Source organism: Prinia subflava, chromosome 1 (assembly GCF_021018805.1).
Source record: "Prinia subflava isolate CZ2003 ecotype Zambia chromosome 1, Cam_Psub_1.2, whole genome shotgun sequence".
NCBI classification, from domain to species: domain Eukaryota; kingdom Metazoa; phylum Chordata; class Aves; order Passeriformes; family Cisticolidae; genus Prinia; species Prinia subflava.
In genome coordinates this window covers 115,407,224-115,424,783 of record NC_086247.1, presented here as the reverse complement: position 1 = coordinate 115,424,783, position 17,560 = coordinate 115,407,224, and the positions used below count along the sequence as shown (strand labels likewise).

At 42.4% G+C, this 17,560-nt stretch overlaps 1 protein-coding gene across 5 annotated transcripts in view; it reads right to left on the bottom strand.

Moving 5' to 3' along the window:
- THRB (thyroid hormone receptor beta) overlaps positions 1-17,560 on the bottom strand; it is a 170,356-nt gene that overhangs the window by 149,200 nt on the left and 3,596 nt on the right. For 2 of the 5 annotated variants that reach the window (XM_063408862.1, XM_063408924.1), the window contains exon 1: positions 8,415-8,580. The exons of 1 other annotated variant lie outside the window; for it this stretch is intronic. The gene's annotated coding sequence lies outside the window, so the exon portion shown is untranslated. Of the gene's footprint in view, positions 1-8,414; positions 8,581-8,648; positions 8,692-17,337; positions 17,358-17,560 lie in introns of those variants that run through there. 2 more of the 5 variants (XM_063408888.1, XM_063408872.1) reach the window with 2 other exon arrangements.

Below are 17,560 nucleotides of genomic sequence, written 5' to 3'. Positions count from 1 at the left end.
CAGAGTAGTCTGCTTATGTAAATTTGTCTCTTTACATTTACATTCCTATGAGCAAAGTATAATCAGAAAATTACTACTAAACAGCAGGCAAGTCCTGGCTCCTTTTTAAGCCTATGATTCTTTCTATGGGATCAAAGGCAATGATCCTGAGAATTGGCCTCTTATGTGCAAAGGTGAGAGCATGAATTCTCTTAAGTTTTAAGTAAGCTCCTAACTCTGATCTCTGCATGGAAAACGTATTTAGAGCACCTTTTAAAGTTGCAGAGACGCTTCAGTTTTTTGTGTAGACAGAAACAATATGATTTCCTCTGTTAATTTGGTGAGAATTCATAATTTTTTTACTCTCCTGAATTTATTATGGGCAAGCCCAGCAGACCAGCTTAATTTGAAAGTGTGATCTACACTTCTCATTAAATTAATCTACCTTAAATTATTTTGTATTTCACTCCGCTCTATGAAAGTGAACAGCAATTCTCTTTGAAAACCTTTTCAGAAAGTTTCAGTCAAGGAATGCCTGAGGCTGGAGAGGATCTCTGCAGACTGTCCAGTCCACCACCCTGCTCAATCAAGCAGGGTCACCTGCAGCAGGTTGCCCTGGACCATGTCCACCTGGTTTTTTAGTATCTCCAGAGATGGAGATGTCATAACATCTCTGGGCAACCTGTACATAGAGTCTTGCTATTTCTTGCAGAAGTAGCAAAGGAAATGTTTGGGGTTGGGTTTTTTTCTATATGCAAAATTTTAAATTCTTTTTCTTTCAACTACTTGAATTCTATTACTGGGAAGATAACCTGTAACTTAGCAAGAAAGGACCTTATGACAAGGATGATCCTGCTGTCCCTGTGAAAATAAAAATCTAGTCAAAAAGGGAAAGTGGGGGAGAGGGGCTTGCCTAACTTTATTTGTACTTCACAAACATTTCTTGTAGTGTTTGGAAAAAAAAAAAACAAGTTTCATCCAGATCCTTGAATTTACAAGCTCTCAAGTATTTCAGAAGATGTGAAGACATCTGAAAACAGAAGGGAGCACACTCTATATACATATGGTTTTCCATGTACATGGTTCCATGCAAGGAAAGTGGCACTGAAGAAAGCCAGAGCAAGGAGACTTATCCATGTCACTGCAAGTAGGATGGAGAAATGAAGATGGCTAGCACAGGGAACTGCTCTCTAGAGACAGTATGACCAGAACGCTTCCTCCCTTGGGAATTATAGAATCCCAGCACTTTCCTTTCCCCAGGTCATGCTATTCCCACTTGTGCCTAACCTCCAAGCACCGAAAGTGCTTCCCAAAACTAAGAGAGTGCTTTGATATGAGGTCTCTTGAAGAGATAACAGTAGAAGATCCCTCTGCCTTGCAAAACACACTCCCACCATCCACCCACTGGAAAGTCATGGCCAGAATGGCTGCAAGCACATTTCCCGCATCCTCCCGTGAGAGTGGCAGTGAGTGAGATTCATCTTCCCTGGGCAGAGGATGAAAGAAAACAGGCTTCCTAGGCGGCCTGACTATCAGAGCGGTCTCTGGGTTCTCCCAGAGTTCAATGCAAATGAAGACAGCTGCCATCAAGATGGTATCTTGTGCAACAGCCTACCTGGCAATAAAGAAGGCTTCATGCATTTGGAGGCTGCAGAGGCTATCATAATTTCTGTCCAAGTCTCACAGCGTGTGTCAGTGCTCACATACACAGCCAGCAGAACTGCCAGGGGTAGGGGTGCCAGGGAGGGAGATGCCAAATGGCAGTGGGACTGGGGACAAGAAAAACCCCAAAGAACTCAATACTTAGTAATGCAAAAAGTCAAGAAGGCAAAAGCACAGGTTCTGGTCAACAAAATGGCAAGTGGGTCTCCTGTCATTAGCTTATCCTTTCTGGTGGCAAGAAGACCCCATAGGAAAGAACCAGGTGCATGGCAGCTGCCTTCAACATCAGCTAGATTCAGAACTGCAGCAACTGACAGGATGTTCTAAGAGGAAAGAAGGTCAAAGATGAATGAGTATATCTCTTCCATGTACAAGACTCCTCAGAAAAATGAAATGTCTCTAGCATCCCTCTCCCATTTCTGGCAAAGGAGAAAAGTGTGAGCTGTCTGAGGCATGGGACCGGGGCCACAGGAAACAGGACAAGCAAGAGAAATAAAGAGAGAGCTAAAGAGTTTGCAACAATTAAATATAAAGTTGGGTAATCAGGTTAGAAACCTTCATGGTGCAGAGGTAATTTTCAACTCCAAATTCACAACCAGTGAAAAATTACTGTTAGACATGTATAACACACAGGCAAGGACCACATGCTGACAATATTCTACATTACCAACTGCATTCCCTGTGATCTTATCCCAAGTTTCCTGGTTTCAAATAAAGAAGAGGTGTAGTTTTGAAGGATGACAATTATTACATAGGGCAAAACACCCTGAAAAGTGAAGTAATACCATCCATGGATTCTAAACCTTAGTTTACCTGCATATATTCAAAGACACCTGAATTAAGATTGCATATGAAACCCTAACTCTGGTATTTCTTCTCCTTTCTTTAACCTTAATAATCAGCAGCTTCTGCAGTTAAATAGCTGATTCAAATCCTCTGGCCCAAGCTGTATTATTCTGGTCACATAGAGAATTTCAATAAACTAAATCACTTCTGTAAGTCACATCAGTGAATTGGGCACAAAACAAAATACATGCAGTTCAGCACTGCATAGGAAGTACTCTGTGTTCCAGACACAATTTTCTCACTATTTTTAGAAATAAAATTATACTTTAATATTTAATTGAAGTAATTATTTTGCTTTAAAAATTAAATTTGTCACAAATACTCTGCGGGGGAATATTCTTTTAGCGCATATGTGCGTGGTCACGTATATTCTGGAACTACATGAGTACAACTCTGTACAGACTCTTTCCCTGTTTATCTAACTGGATAATGCATGTCACCTTATCTTTTTTTCATGAGAAAAAAATGCAGTATGGAAGTAAGACACCTAACTTATAAAAGAAGGCTCAAGCTAAACCCTTCAATTTCCTGAAGGGAGAAACAGTTATTTTAAGCCTTATACATAAATGCTACAGCTTATAATTATACTTTGAAGCATCTTGCATACAAACATGCACATTTTTAAAGATGTATGAAATATTGAAAATAAAACAGAGCCAGGAACAAGTTAATAAATCATGGAAATAAAACTATTTTAACGTAAAGCTAGAAAACAGTGCAAAGTCACATGAAGGCGATCCTACCTGTCCAAAATTGCAAGAAGGTAGGCAAATGGAGCAGGAATGATTTTGTGCTAAAGGTCAGAGGAAAAAAACAATGCTAAAGAAGAAATAGCTTCAATTTATTAGTGCTTATTCTTTCCACTAAGGAAAGGAAACTAAGCAGCAGCAGCACCACTCCATACCTGCCAAAGTACAGCTGGACAGGAGCATTCGGCAAGGAGCTGGCATAGCAGAATCAAGAGAAACAATGCAAAGTCATGAGTGGGAGGTGTGGAGGTAACAGGATACTAAACGGGACCAAGGTGCAAGACCAAGTCAGTGGAAGAAAGATGTGAATGTCTACAAATGAAAACGTAAGAAAGGAAAAGGCCCATAGTTCAGAACCAAGTACAGATGTAGATAATGACAGGACACATGACACATGACTCAAGGAAGCCAACTTGCAATGGTGATGAAAACAGCTCTTCTTACCCACAGAAGCGTATTTTTCTTGTGGATGTTATGAAAATGGTTCATCCATATGCATGTCACTAAGATATCAGCTAGTGAGCAATTGTTCAAGGATCCAGCTACTTATGTAGTTGACAGATACTTCTAACTTTCTTCATAGAGCTCCTTTATTTTCCTACACCACAGCTGTTACAAAGTACATCTTACTGTCAAGCAACACTGATGGTGTACCTATGGCATGGAGTTCATGCCAACCAATTCCCATGAAGCATTCAAGAAGACAAACATCAGCATCAAAATAGGCAAAAAAAAAAAAAAAAAAAAGCAGGTGAGCAGAATGAACTTCTGCCCAGCATAAAACAGTAATCATTCTGCATGCAAACATACATACAAGTGATTTGGTTCTACATATACCAACTTCACCCCACCCAGTAGAAGAAAGACTTACATCTGGTTTGACCCTAAATTCACTTGATGAGACATTGATCTTCTTGCTGCTTTCTACCTTACTGTTAGGCAGCTTGACAATCAGTCCTTTTATTTCTTCCAATGGAAAAACAGAACCCGAATTTATTGGGTTAGGTTCACCAGAGGACACAGAACAGTTCTGTGGTCTAGAATGATCACACTGCTTTCATGCGTATAATCTAATTATAACATAAGAGTATTTGCCCTTTTAGTTCATCAGTAAAAATTATTACAGCTTCTCTATATTTAAGACACTTGAGGATATAAAGTATTTTTTAAACTGTGGTTTAATCCTTTATTCTATCATTAGTTCACTAGCTTCATGGGATATTAATTTCTAATAAGCTAAAATGGGTTGGAGTAAAATGAGAATTTTTATGACCAAAAGCATTCAAAATGGAAACACTCAACTTTTGTATTTCAAAAAAAACCCACATTTTGCTTTCAATTTACTCCTCTCTAGTTGCAGGCTTACATGCATTTTGGCAGTGTGACCATACACTGAAAAGGTTAACAACAGAAACAACTTTTTCAACCAGACTTTTTGCTTTTATTGTCCCCCTACTATGACCATTTTTAAATTAAGTAGCTGTGATGAATAATGAAAACAATCTCATTCACGTGTTGTGAATTAAATGAGAGAAACAACTTATGCAAGACTCAATTACTTTATTCAAAATGTCCTCTTGGACCACATACAACTGATGGAATAACACAGAATTAAAGGAATACAATTCTTTAATCTTTATACAGAAATTTATAGTCCACCCTTGATTTTAATGATGAAGGTTCTCATAACACATGTGTTGTTTCTTTAGTTATCCCTGTACAGTACACAAAACCCTAGCTCATCAATAAGATGGGAGATTCTTTATCCACTATTAATGAAAAGTTTAAAAAATGCCAGCAGCAGTACTGCCTCACTAGTGGCCATGTGAATTATTCTGCTAACTTTTTTGATGGAATAAATTAAGCCAAGGAGTTCCCTGGACTAAGACTTCCTCACCAACCCAGAGGCATTCCTTCAGTTGAGCAGATGGAAGCAAAGTACCTTGGTGACTTGGCAGAATTCTGCTGTCATACACCTGAAGTGCTACCAAACAGCTTTTATTTATTTATTTAAACAGGGCCAGCAGGAGAGAATCTGGGACTACATACACAGCCATTTCTGATATTTAGAAAGAAGGGAACAAAGACAAACAGTGGAAATATAGGAAAATCCTTCCTCACTGATCCTCTGACCCTTTCTGACAGATAATTCACACATTTAGATCCTGTCCATAATCTCTGCAAACCCATGGCATGGATGTGCTGCCTCAGTCCCTGCAGGTAGGTGGAGAGTGCCCCAGCACTATCTCCACCTTTCCTCCCAAGGCCAGATTCTTGTGTGTTTTGGAAATCCCACAGGAAAAAGGACAAGATGGAGAAAAGATGCAGCTCTGCACTGCTACCCTGCACCTTGCATTACAGCTCTGCTTTCTGCCATGACAGCCATCTCTCATTTAAGAGCAAATTTGTTTGGCTTGGAAAATTAGCACTTGGAAATCTAAGGAATGAGGGCTCATAGTAATTGTGCTTCTCCTGCCTTCCCTCATCTCAGCCTATTTACCTAAGCTTCTTTCACATGCATGCCTCTTTTTCGTTCTTCAACTTTGAGTAACAAGCAAACCCCAAATCGGTAAATCAGAATATGATGGTGGAGAGATAATGAGCTCCAGAATTTCCTTTTCCAAGGAGCCAAAATTCCTGGTCTCACCCTTCCGTTGGCAAATGAGATTCTTGCTGGAGGACGTCCTGCCTCAAATCAGGTGGGTTTTTTGAGGTTTCATCTCTTGACTCCCTTCCAAATGGAATCAAATTTCAAGACAGGCTACACTAGACAATAAACTCTGACAAACTTCCATGACTGAAGTTTAGCAGTTCTTCTCCTCCCTACTTTCTCTTGGCTGGGTTTTTACATATAGCCAAGAGGAAAAATCTTGTTCATCATCAACAATAGGGAAGCCAGGAAACGATATATGCCTACCACAGGTATGTGTTATTCTACAAGCTTCTTCACAGAACACCAGTATCTGTTATCACTAACAACCTTCCCCCCTTCACATTTATAAGAAAAAATTCCCAGCAAACAACCATATACCAAACAAGGGAAGTACAACATAGACATCAGAGAAAGCATGTCTTACAACTTCAGATGTCCCACTACTGCAAGCTCTTTGAGAAATACCTGTCTTCAGTGTAAGATGCCTTCAGCAAAACCACTTTCACTTTTTCCAAAATCACCCATGTCATCCTCACATCACATGAAATGATAAGATAATAAAATTAATGCTGTAGCATATAAGAGAATGAAAAAAACCACCACCACTTTCTACTAAGCAAAAGAACATTCTCACAAAGAAAGAGACACAAAAAAAATTGACTTTACATAAGGACTTGGATATGAAAAGAATTTCAAAAAGACTGAAAAATTTGGAGTAGCCATGATGTGCTCAACACCAGCTCATACAAGACTTTATCCAAAACCAGTAAAAATCAATGGCAGATTTTCCATCAGTTCTAACTGACTTTGGTTTGAGCCCTTTCAATTCTGGAAATCAGAGTCCACAGAGTTAAAAGCAGACGAAAAACCACAGCTTAATCCTGCCTTTTCCAACATGGAGCATAAGACATTTGAATTTCCATCCAGCAGAAGCGCCCTCGGTTTCACAACTGGTACGTCAGGACTAGATTATTCCATCATTAGCAAGTAACAATGGAACACACCAGCTCATCCAAAGGTCACCAATTCAAATAAACTGGAAGAAGGCTGAGACTAATTTAAGGGTCCTGGGACTAATATGAAGGGTGATTTCATGCCAGTTAGCAGAAAAGAAAAAAAAGCCTTGTCAGGAAGGAAGTAGGCATACACAGTTTCACAAAACTTTTGTTGTTACTGTGCCTTAAACAGCTGTTCTATGACAAAGTGAAGGGCTATACTTTCCAATTATTTACTCCAGCTTCTTTTCTTTAAAAATGGCTATACATTCACATAGCTGTGTTATTTAGAGTTCAAAGTAAGGAAGAAAACTCAAGCCTCTCTGTGAGGGCATGCAACTGACCAATGCAACTGCATTGATTAGTTTCCTGAAAATTAAATTGTTATTATGGAAATTTCTTATAAAAGAGCAAACCCTGTGCTGTTGTTTTGGTTTTTCTTCTCAAATGTTTATTCAGAAGGGAAAACAGGAACCAGAAAACCTGGAAAATTGTATCAACACACAAGTAGTACTGAACCGTAAAAGGAAAACAAACCATTTTTTAAAAATATCCACTCTATCAATTATGCAAACACGTATTTTTGACAGTTTTGTAAGTAAATGCTAAATATGTTACCATAACTAGCAGATGGCTCAGTTCGAATGCACAAATTTGAAGTTAAATTTTAAGTGTTCAGTTAAAATTCTAAAGGGAACACGGCTTATACTGTAGAAAAAAATGTCCCGTTTGCCTTCCTGGTCAGAGCTGGTACTTACGACAGCATTTTTAACCTGCGTTTCGCCTTCCTCCATCCGGATCACAGGAGGATAAGCAAGGTTTCGGGGGACCACGGGTCTATGGGGCTCCTACACTCACCCAGAACAGGTGCGTTCCTTCCTTCCTACCGGCACCTGGCTTCGTGGGGCTGACAATTTCGCCTTTTCCTTTCTACTCGTACGCTGCCTGATCAATCCACCCACTACAGCTTCCAAGCCTTCCTCGTCTATATTTAGTTAACAATTAACACATTTGGCTTTTTAACTTCGCGGATTTCTGTTGTTGTTGTCGTCGCCGCCGCTTTAGAAAGTCAAATAGAAAACTTCAATGGATAAACTCTTAACGGGGAAATACCACCTATGCTGCAAACATAAATAAATCAGGAAGCGCCGGCAGCCGCTCACGCCGCGCTCCCCCGGCCCGGCCGCGCCGCCCCCCGCGGTGATGAACACCGGCGGTGCCCCGGCTCGCTCCCTGCCCTCCCCGCCGGGCCGCGCCGCCGCTCGACCCCCGCCGCCCCCGGATGCTGCCGCGGGCGGGCGGCGCCCCGACGGGCCGCCGGAGCTCTGTCCCCGACAGCGTTTGCGCGCCGCCGCCGCCGCTCTCCCCACCGGTGACGGCTAAATATAGCGAGCGGCCGGGGAGCGCGGCTCGGTTCCCCGCGGGCGCTCCGGGACGCCAACCTGCGGAGCCGGCAGCCCCTGCTCGCCCACGCCCGCGGTCGGGCGCGCTGCCCGCCGAGCGGCAGCCCGGGAGACTCGCGGGACTTACCGGCGGAGCGCGGTGCCGCGCCTGCCCCGCGCCGCTCGCCGCCCGCCCGGGCGCGGTGCGGTGCGGTGCTCTCGCCGCGTCCCTCCCGCCAGCCGCCGTCTGGCTGCGGACGTGACCTGGATTCCCCCCGCCCGCGCCGCCGCCTCCCGCGGGGCCGCGCACACGCCGCGCTGTGCTGCGCCCCCCCGGCCCGGCCCCGCCCGCCCCGCCACCGCCACCGCCACCGCCGCTCACCTCCGGCCGCGGCGACCCGACCCGCCTCGCCGCGCCTCCGGGCCGCCCCGAGCGACGCGCGGCGGAGCGGAGCCCAGCGCCGCGTTACGCAACGCGCCCCGCGGCCCCTCCGCGCCGCGGAGAGGGTCGCCGGGAGGCGGGCGCGGGGCGGAGGGAAACTGCGGCGGGGCCGGAGCCAAAACCGCCCCCGGCGGCCACTTGTAGCGCCGGAGCCGGGATCCCCCCGGCTGCGCCGCGGCCCCGCGGGCGGTACCGGCAGGGCGGGCCCCGGCAGTGACCGCTTCGCCCCGGGGGCTCGGGCGCAGAGGTGCGGGCGCGGCTGCGGGCGGCGGGGCAGCCGCTGCGCGGGGACCGCAGCGCTTGGCTGCTTCGGATATTAAAATCCCGTGGCCGCGGGTCGTCCTGCCAGAGGGACGCGGGCACGGGAGAGGGGCAGGATTCCCCGCGGTCTGAGGCCGAAGGCAGCGGCCCCCGCTAACAACTGTGCCGCGCCTCAGCCTCTGGAGCGGGCAGCCGAGGCAGCCGCGGCTGTGCGCAAACACAAAGTTAAAGGGCTTGTTGATGGCACGTCGTGCATCCGGCTGGGTTGTCCCGCTGTTGACTCGCATGCTTTTCCCATGGGCTTTGGCAGGCACACCCTGCTGCGAGGCCTCTGTCCCAAGGGTGCGGGCAGCCCCGGTGGCCACTGGCGGCTGCAGTCTCCCCTCTGCAAGGGTGCCCAGCGAGGGCTCTCCCCTTGCCCCCGCGTCTCTGAGCCTGGGGAACCAAGGGTCAGGGTGTGAGGGCAGCTGGGCTGCCCAGCTGCCCTGCTGACAGCTGATCCATGCAGAAGTCAGCAGGAATGAGGTGGCTGTAACCAGCACACCGGCTCTGACAGGAAAATGAAGACTGATGGGCCTCTGGGCTACAAAACCGAAGTAAACTGGGTCTCAGAAACATGATCACCCCACCTCAGGCCAGCACAAATGCTGCTCCGTGCTCTTAGCAAGGCGAGCAGGTCTGGGAAGCTGCAGGTTTCCTGGCCTTCAGTCATGTTAAGAAGAATAGTCTCAGAAAAAATGACAGTACATCCCCACCACCCATCTCTAATTCGTGAGGCAGGGAAAGCAAGGAAGAAGTACCCAGAGCCTCATTAACAGCTATCAGCTTGAGCGAGTAAGATGGCGTCTGAAGTGAAAGGCGTGAAAGCAATAGCTACTTGAAAGAATAAGATCAGTTTGTTTTTCCTTAAGGAATTACAGGAATATTAAAGCCTTCTTGCAGTTATAAATCATTTAATGCAAATCATTTAATCCAAACAGAATTTTTACAGGCTCATGAGGCTCACTCATTTTGCCAAGAGTGAGTCATGTACAAATAAAATGAAACCAACAAAGAAAAGAGCTCTCATACCATGTGTATGTGGGTGATCCTTTGAAAAACTTGTAATTATTTTTTTAACTCTACCACAGCCAGGAAGACAGGTTTGTAAAGCAAGAGCAAACCTTGATAGCTGTAGCCCATCCACGTGTACTTTTTCCTTCACCCAGGAAGTGACACAACACGTCTCTTGTCAGGTTAAGGACAGCAGTGGCCATCTAATGTATCCAGCAGCCCCTCAAATGCCGTGATTTCAAACCCAGTTTGAATGTTGACATACTAAGGCAACGAAAGACTTCAAAAAAAATGAAAATAATGTTAAGTGATTAATACTTAGTAAAAGATTGCAGTAGGCAGTTAATCCCTCACTTACGGGTTAGTTAAGGACTTGAGTTAGACCTCATTCTTCACTCCCCATGTCATAAATATGTGCTGCTAAACACAGAGCACAGCATGAGCCAGTGGGGTGGTGATGCACTGCTCTGAAATGACTAAAATGCAGGGACACAAAGCCATGTGATGGTGAGAATGGGAGCCTTAAAATGTGTCATCATCCCCATCAAATGAAACCAACACAGAACGCCATTCACTGATGGCGACAGCAAATATTTGTGGTTATTAGAGAGGTACAGCTTCCTCCTATATTCTGATGCCAGTTCCCTGAATCTTTTGGAATAGATATGTCAAAGTATCTCAAAGTGTTTCTCTAGCCACCTACTTTGCATGAGGACAGATGCTCCTGGCTCCTCACATGACCACAGTTTCCCTTCCATCTGCTTAGGCAGAAGATGATACTTACTTATGAACTGTAAGTCCCCAGATTTGGGAAATCCGGGACCCTAAGCCCTCTGTGACTTTCACTATCAATGGCCTGCCCGAGTGCCTGAAACACCACTCCTGTTTGGCAAAAAAAAAAAAAAATCCTGTTGTTTCTCATCATGTTTCAGTGCTGTGACTACCACACATTCACATAAATGCTTTTCTTAGCAGCCATGACATGAGAGTTCAGTACAACTGCAGGACATGTCAAAGAGCCTCTGAAACCCTGCAGTATCTGTGCTGCCTGACCTGGAGCAGGGACTTAAGAGGGAGGGAGGAGCATAGGGAGGCAGCACATACTTTGTACCAGGACAGTAATGACAGCATTTTCCTCCTCTCTGAGAAGCAAAGTTCAGGCACAATTTCCCACTGCATCAGTTATGCCCATAACTTTGTTCCCAAATGCAGGAGTCAGAAACTTCCCTTCACTGACCTCATCAGTGACCTGGCCTGATAGCTGGACTAGGAGTGCCGAGGATGTAATTCATTTCTGGGCCGAGCAGGAAGAGAATCTGTACACTTTTCAGGGCATAAGGCTCTTGTCAATGAAACCGTATTTTCTTTTGCATTTTAACACAACAACTTAACTTGGTAACTTGGTGGATTTCAGCTTTTTACCCTTTATTGCTCTCAATTTACTTTTCCTCTTAAGTAATTTTTTGTCTGGTTTTCACAGCTCAGGGCTGGGCAGGCGGGGGAGAGCTTTAGTTTCTTTGGGCTCTCTAATGGTAATTGACATTGTGCATCTTACATCAGCTACCAGATTTCCTTGTTACTGGTTGGTTTGTTTTGCTCTACAGATCTTTGATTTTAGGGTGGTTGTTTGGCACATCAGTTGTGCCACAAATGATTTGGTGTTTTTCTCAGAAGTACCTAGAAGGTACTTCTTAAGGAGGGTCTTACAAGACATGCGGGTTTTATTTGCAATTTCCCAGGCCTCTTACATCCTGACAACTACAGTGCATGAGGACAGGGTGATTAAAGATGAAAACAGTCATGGTAAAGCAGCAGTTCAAAAAATTACTCCAGTCTGCTGATTCAATGAAAACTTCACCTTTTGGGAGACAAAGAGAATCCAAAACATTTTGTTTCAAAAGTGTTAAAAGGAATGTGAAAATCAAGAAGCATACATGCCCCTTTTCATTTTTAGACTAACAGGACTGAGTCAGCACAGCAGGAAAGCATCCTGTGTGAGTCCCTCTTTAAATGATGGATAAGCAGTGCTTATACACACAACAAAACTGATGGACAGTGCATGACTACAATGACTTCAGAATAATTTCCATTCATTATTAATGCTAGCTGAGGCCAATCTTCTCTAAATGCCACAAAACACTTCAAAACCAAAATTTTTGGTGTTTACTGAAGGTATTTGGCCAACATCCTCTAGTCTTTGTCTGAGGCAAATATCCATTTCCTGAAAAAAAATGAATGGAAAATAAACCAGTAGTACTATATACTGTTTCTTTTCCTCTTCATTTTCCATTTTCCAATACAGTGTAATATATGTCTGTTTCAAGATTTCTGGAGAATATAAAAATAACCTAATCTAATAATACTTTGCTTTTGTATACAGATCCAATTTCATCCTACCACCAGAATTCAAGGGGAACCAGAGCAGATGTGTGAGAACAGAAGAGAAACTAATGAAAATTGAGACAAATAAGAAAAAGAAATAAATAACAAGAAGGAAAGTAAAAGAGAGAGAAACAAATCTGGAGGCATACTCTAACCTCCAATGCACAGTTCATATCCATTTTTGATCTGTCATGAAAAAACACAGCAGGGAGTTTTTTTCAAGTTATGCAGGGTTGCACATGACACAGGAAATTAGTGCTCAGTCCACAAAACCAAATGAACATAGTGAAAAAATCTCAACTGAAAGAAAACAGTAAAATTAAATTCTCATCAAAAAAATTATTTTTAAGATCTGTATTTCTAAATTGCAGCAAGAAAGCATTGGGAAAAACAGGTCTCAGCTCTCTGAGACAGAAACTAGCTTCCAGACTAAACAGGAATTTGTGTATGCTCTCCTTTTTATTGCAAAAGCTATTTTACTAAAAAAGGCTATTTGGACTGTTATCAAAGGATGATGTGGAGGTTCAAGGAAGTTCAAAACAGATCAGACAATTTATGGTTGACAAGTCCATCAATGGCCAATAAACATGATGATGCAATCCAGTGAAATTTCTGGTTTAGGAAATTCCCATATCCTCAGACTGCCAGAAGTTATGAAATCCTACACTTGTTCTATTTCTTCCAGTCTTTCTGCAAGCATCTTCTATTCAGCAGCCAAGGGCAACTGGGCTAGATGGGCTACTGGAACAAATAAAACCAGTAGTTCATTCTTCTTAATCTCTAAACAGATCATCAAGACCATTCTTGTCCTAGTGCCCTCTGTGACAATTTTTTTAATGAGTCATGGCTCCAAATTTCATGATAGTGGACCTAGTTTGGATTTTCCAAAAATATATATCAGAAGCAATTTCACATTTAATTTATTAACATTAATGCAAAAAGTAGATGATAGATGACAGGCTTCAGTAGCTCAGATGTGTAGCCATTCCTTCATACCAAATGGGATGGTCAAGGAGCACACTAGTAAGGACAGCCCATCAGGCAAGAAGAAATAGCATTTAACTGGCCTGCAGAAAAGCCTCTGATTTGAAGTGGTTGTGGCAGCACCAAAGGCTTGCCACACTGTTCCCTTTCAGCAGTGGACAAGGAACATCTCTTCTGAGAAGAATCAAATGAAAACTGAACACAGCTGGGAGAGAAGGTGGAGTGGGAAGATGTGTAGAGGTCCTATTGAAAGCAGATCCCTTGTCCCAAACCGCAGTGGTTTCAGTTAAAAGATTAGGGCTTGGGAAGGCTCCTTCAGTTGGAATAATTTTAACTGGGTTACTCTGAGGCAAACACACACTGGGGAGAATCTCGATTTTGGAGGCCTGACAGAAGCAAGAGCTTCGCAAGTTCTCTCATTCCTAATCTAAGACCATATGGAGCTCAACTACCAGGTGGGTGGGTGCATTAATTGAGGGATCGTGCAGCTCATCCTATTCTAAATCAACTTGTTCTTCATAACTGATCATTACTATGGAAAAGAGAGCAAAAAACATAGACATGCTGGGAAACAACCTCCACCTGAGCGTAAAAATAACAAAATCTAGCAATTGAAATTCCACCTTTCTACTAAGTTCAGAACAGAAGGTAGAAGCCTGCTTTCTCTGCTCTGGGGAAGATGAGGTCATCTACTCATTTCAGTAAGTAAAAACATGTAAAATAATGCTCTATAATCTTCCATTCATCCTCCACTCTTTCTTTAGCAATATTTTGCTGAGCTTTATTTTAGCAGGCCTAACACATGCAACAAATGAGATCACTTTACCATCTTAATCCTGAATCCATTCATAGCTGAATTTCTGGAAGATTTTGGAGATATGCAGAGTTTTCATGGAAGTAGTTTGGTTCCTAAATTCTCTTGAGAGAACTGGAATAGAAATATTACCCTGCTGCTAGCAGAATTGCTGTAATGGATAGCACTATAATTCTATCAGTTAAGAATGGTTTGCCATTTTTTGCCCCAAGTGTAGCACATAGTATATATACCTGCTCAGTGTAACACACAGTGCTGGTAGATTTTCAAGAGTCATATTTCAGTAAATGCCAAATTAAACTCAATTTGCCTGACATGCAAGAGGAAAGCATCCTCTGACTGTTATTATGGCTTCATGTTGTGATATTTATGCTAATAGTGTCTGCAAAGGAAGCAGTTCCTTCCCCTAGAAAAACTGATCTGTCAGGAATCCCAGGAAGGTACTTCAGAGGCCAGCTTGGAAAATCTCTCTGTAAGAAGGAAGAAGAAGGAAAGAAGAACCCTACTTTAGTCAAAACTCTGGCTTTTCAAGTGACCTTCAAGCACTGAAGCAGAGTGGCAGTGTTACCTGGTGTGCATAAAGCTTTGCAGAGGGAAGTGCCTCAGTAAAAGCTCTTCCTTGACTTATAAAGAGTAAATATAGCAACTCATGGCATAACTATGCATAGCATAGCATAGCAGTGCTACACTTTATTTTACATACCTGGTCAGCTGAAACCCAGTAAGATTAAGATTAAAAACTTACTTATGACCCAAATGCAATAAGAAGTATTATGGAAATACCTACAGGTCCTTCCTGATGCACTCAGACCCACGGCTATGAACTCCTGGAACAAATTAGAAACTGGCACTACCATAATAGCTGGGTATCTCATTTCTCTAGGATACACCTAAATGAGCAAAGCATGAACAAACAAGCAATGGATGAGACAGATAAGTTGGTAATTCCAACATGCAGGAACCTCCTGCTTGTTAACTTATCCACCCTAGTCAGTCCTCTGACTGCAGAAAAAACAATCCACTAAATCCATACTTGCGTACCAGCGAAATAAACAAATTATAAATGCACAGAGACAGGCTGAACCACTTGCATGTTGTTTTTAAATTATCTTTATGAAAAAGAGAACTTGGGGAGGAGCTAGGATGATTAGAAACTGATGATGGCATACACTACCAGCTTCTCCTTTCTCCAAACATAAAACTCATTTTCTTTAAATTCACTAGGTCTCAGACACACCAAGAGCAGTTACTTATCCTTTCCAAAGACTTTTAGAAAGCTGCTACTTAAACTTCAAGCACTGTGAAAAGGAGACAAACATTTCAGGAAATCTTACCTGTTTAAACCACTTTTTAATAGTCTAATAATTTTTTTAGAAACAACAATTTAAATTTTGCCAAAAGTATCACTACAAACCAGAGTTACAGTGCTTCCCCACCCTGATTATAGAATTCCTGAAATTACAAAATAATAACCTGAAGGGAGGAAATTCTCTCCAAAAAAATGTGTATTTACTGTTCACTATATCACTGTTTTTCATCACTCAACATTGAAAATGTCTATTAATAAAATTGAATTCATTGGTTTTATAACAATTCTGGTGCAAAATCTTCTTTTTGAAACTCTAATTGATCCTCCAAATGAGATTTAATAATCATTGATGGAAAACTGGCAAAATCCTGCCCCGTACTTTGGCAACCTTTCAAAATGTCCAATTAGGTCAAATCAAGAAAGTCCCAGAAACCAATTACAGCAGCACTTCTAAGCCAAAAAATCTCATTGTACTCTGAAAAAACTGCAACATTATAGAAAAAAAGAAGAAAAAAAAAGCCACAAACCCCCTCACTGTTGCTCTGGTTATGCACCTGAATTACCACCTCCATAGAAATGTGCCAAGCAGCCACTCCTTGAACTACATCAATTAATGATATTGCTCACAAATTTTATTTATTAGTGCCATAAATGTCACCAAGCAGTTTGCCACAAGGAACAGTTCCAGCCAGCTCCTTAATCTGTCAAGCAAACACTTGCTCCCCTTCAGCATTTTTATGTACATCTCATCTCCAGCGCTCTAATTGCACGTGCATACAACGTCTCCACCTTTTTTATGAGTTTCACGTGTTCTGTATCTCACCTGCATGTTTGTACATTAACAACTATGTTGACAATGTGATAAAAATAATCTTGGCGGCAAGAACAATAGCGACCTTTATCTAACTTCTCAAGAATGTGATCTTTGCTTCGGCAGAACTTCTGCACGTACAGCCCTATGGTGCTGGTGGGCTGTTTGAGGTGTGTTTTGCTGCCAATCCTAATCCCACCACCCACAGTTAAGAATTAATTAGGACTTGAATACGCCAAAGGGAGGCAAACCAAACAAAAATAGCATTTTAATTAACTGCAAACAAAAATTAAGATTTTGCATAATGTTTAGCATCTGTATATTTCTGGACTTACTGTAGTGAATCTGAACCTAATTAGATCATCCATCTAAATCCCAGAGGACTGGACAGATCTCAGATCCTAATACATCTCCTATAAAATCTCAAAACAGTAAATAACTCATTCATCCTTACTATGAAGATCAGTAATTAATTTAAAAAAATCACTGTAAAAGAATTTAAATCCATATAACCTGGCCAAACTAAAGGAGAACAAAGTGTGCACACAGAGTAAGTAGAGTCTGAGCTTCCAGTTCCAGGTGTATACCTGTTCTGCCATTTCATAACACAGTGGTCCCTACTTCACCATACTTAGTTATTTATTTGGTTATTTATTTATTTACTTACTTACTTACTTATTTACAGTCTCATTTTACTTTTTAATTAACCTTTCATTATCCCAGTAAAATTAGGAAGGCAGTGTTATATGGGATATTTTTGCCAAAGTCATAAAAGTTACTTGCAACATTTTCCACTCTAATGCTTTTTAATTACAATGTTGAGACTCAGAACCCTCCAAAAGTCCTCAGATGTATTTTAATTACTCAGTTTTCTTTGTAATTTGATCTTCAGCTGGCTAGTTTACAAACAGGATCTCAGCAGTTTATCTCAACACCAAGTATTACATTCCCTTCACTTGTGCCTGACAGTTACCTGTCATTCAGAAATCAAACCTCTTAACAAAAATCTCCTTACCTTCACCAGGAGGACAGGTACAGCTCCTGCAGTTTTACTTTACCATGTTTTTGATCAAGGTTCACCACCAAGACCTAGTCATACAGAAGAGAGTTGAGGGCTTCTCTTGCGCCTATCCCTAGAAACCTAAAGGAAAACACCTCTCTGAAGCAACCATGCGTCTTTTGTGTTCGTTTTCCAGAAACAGCTAGATCAAACCTCTTCACATGTAATAACTATCTTA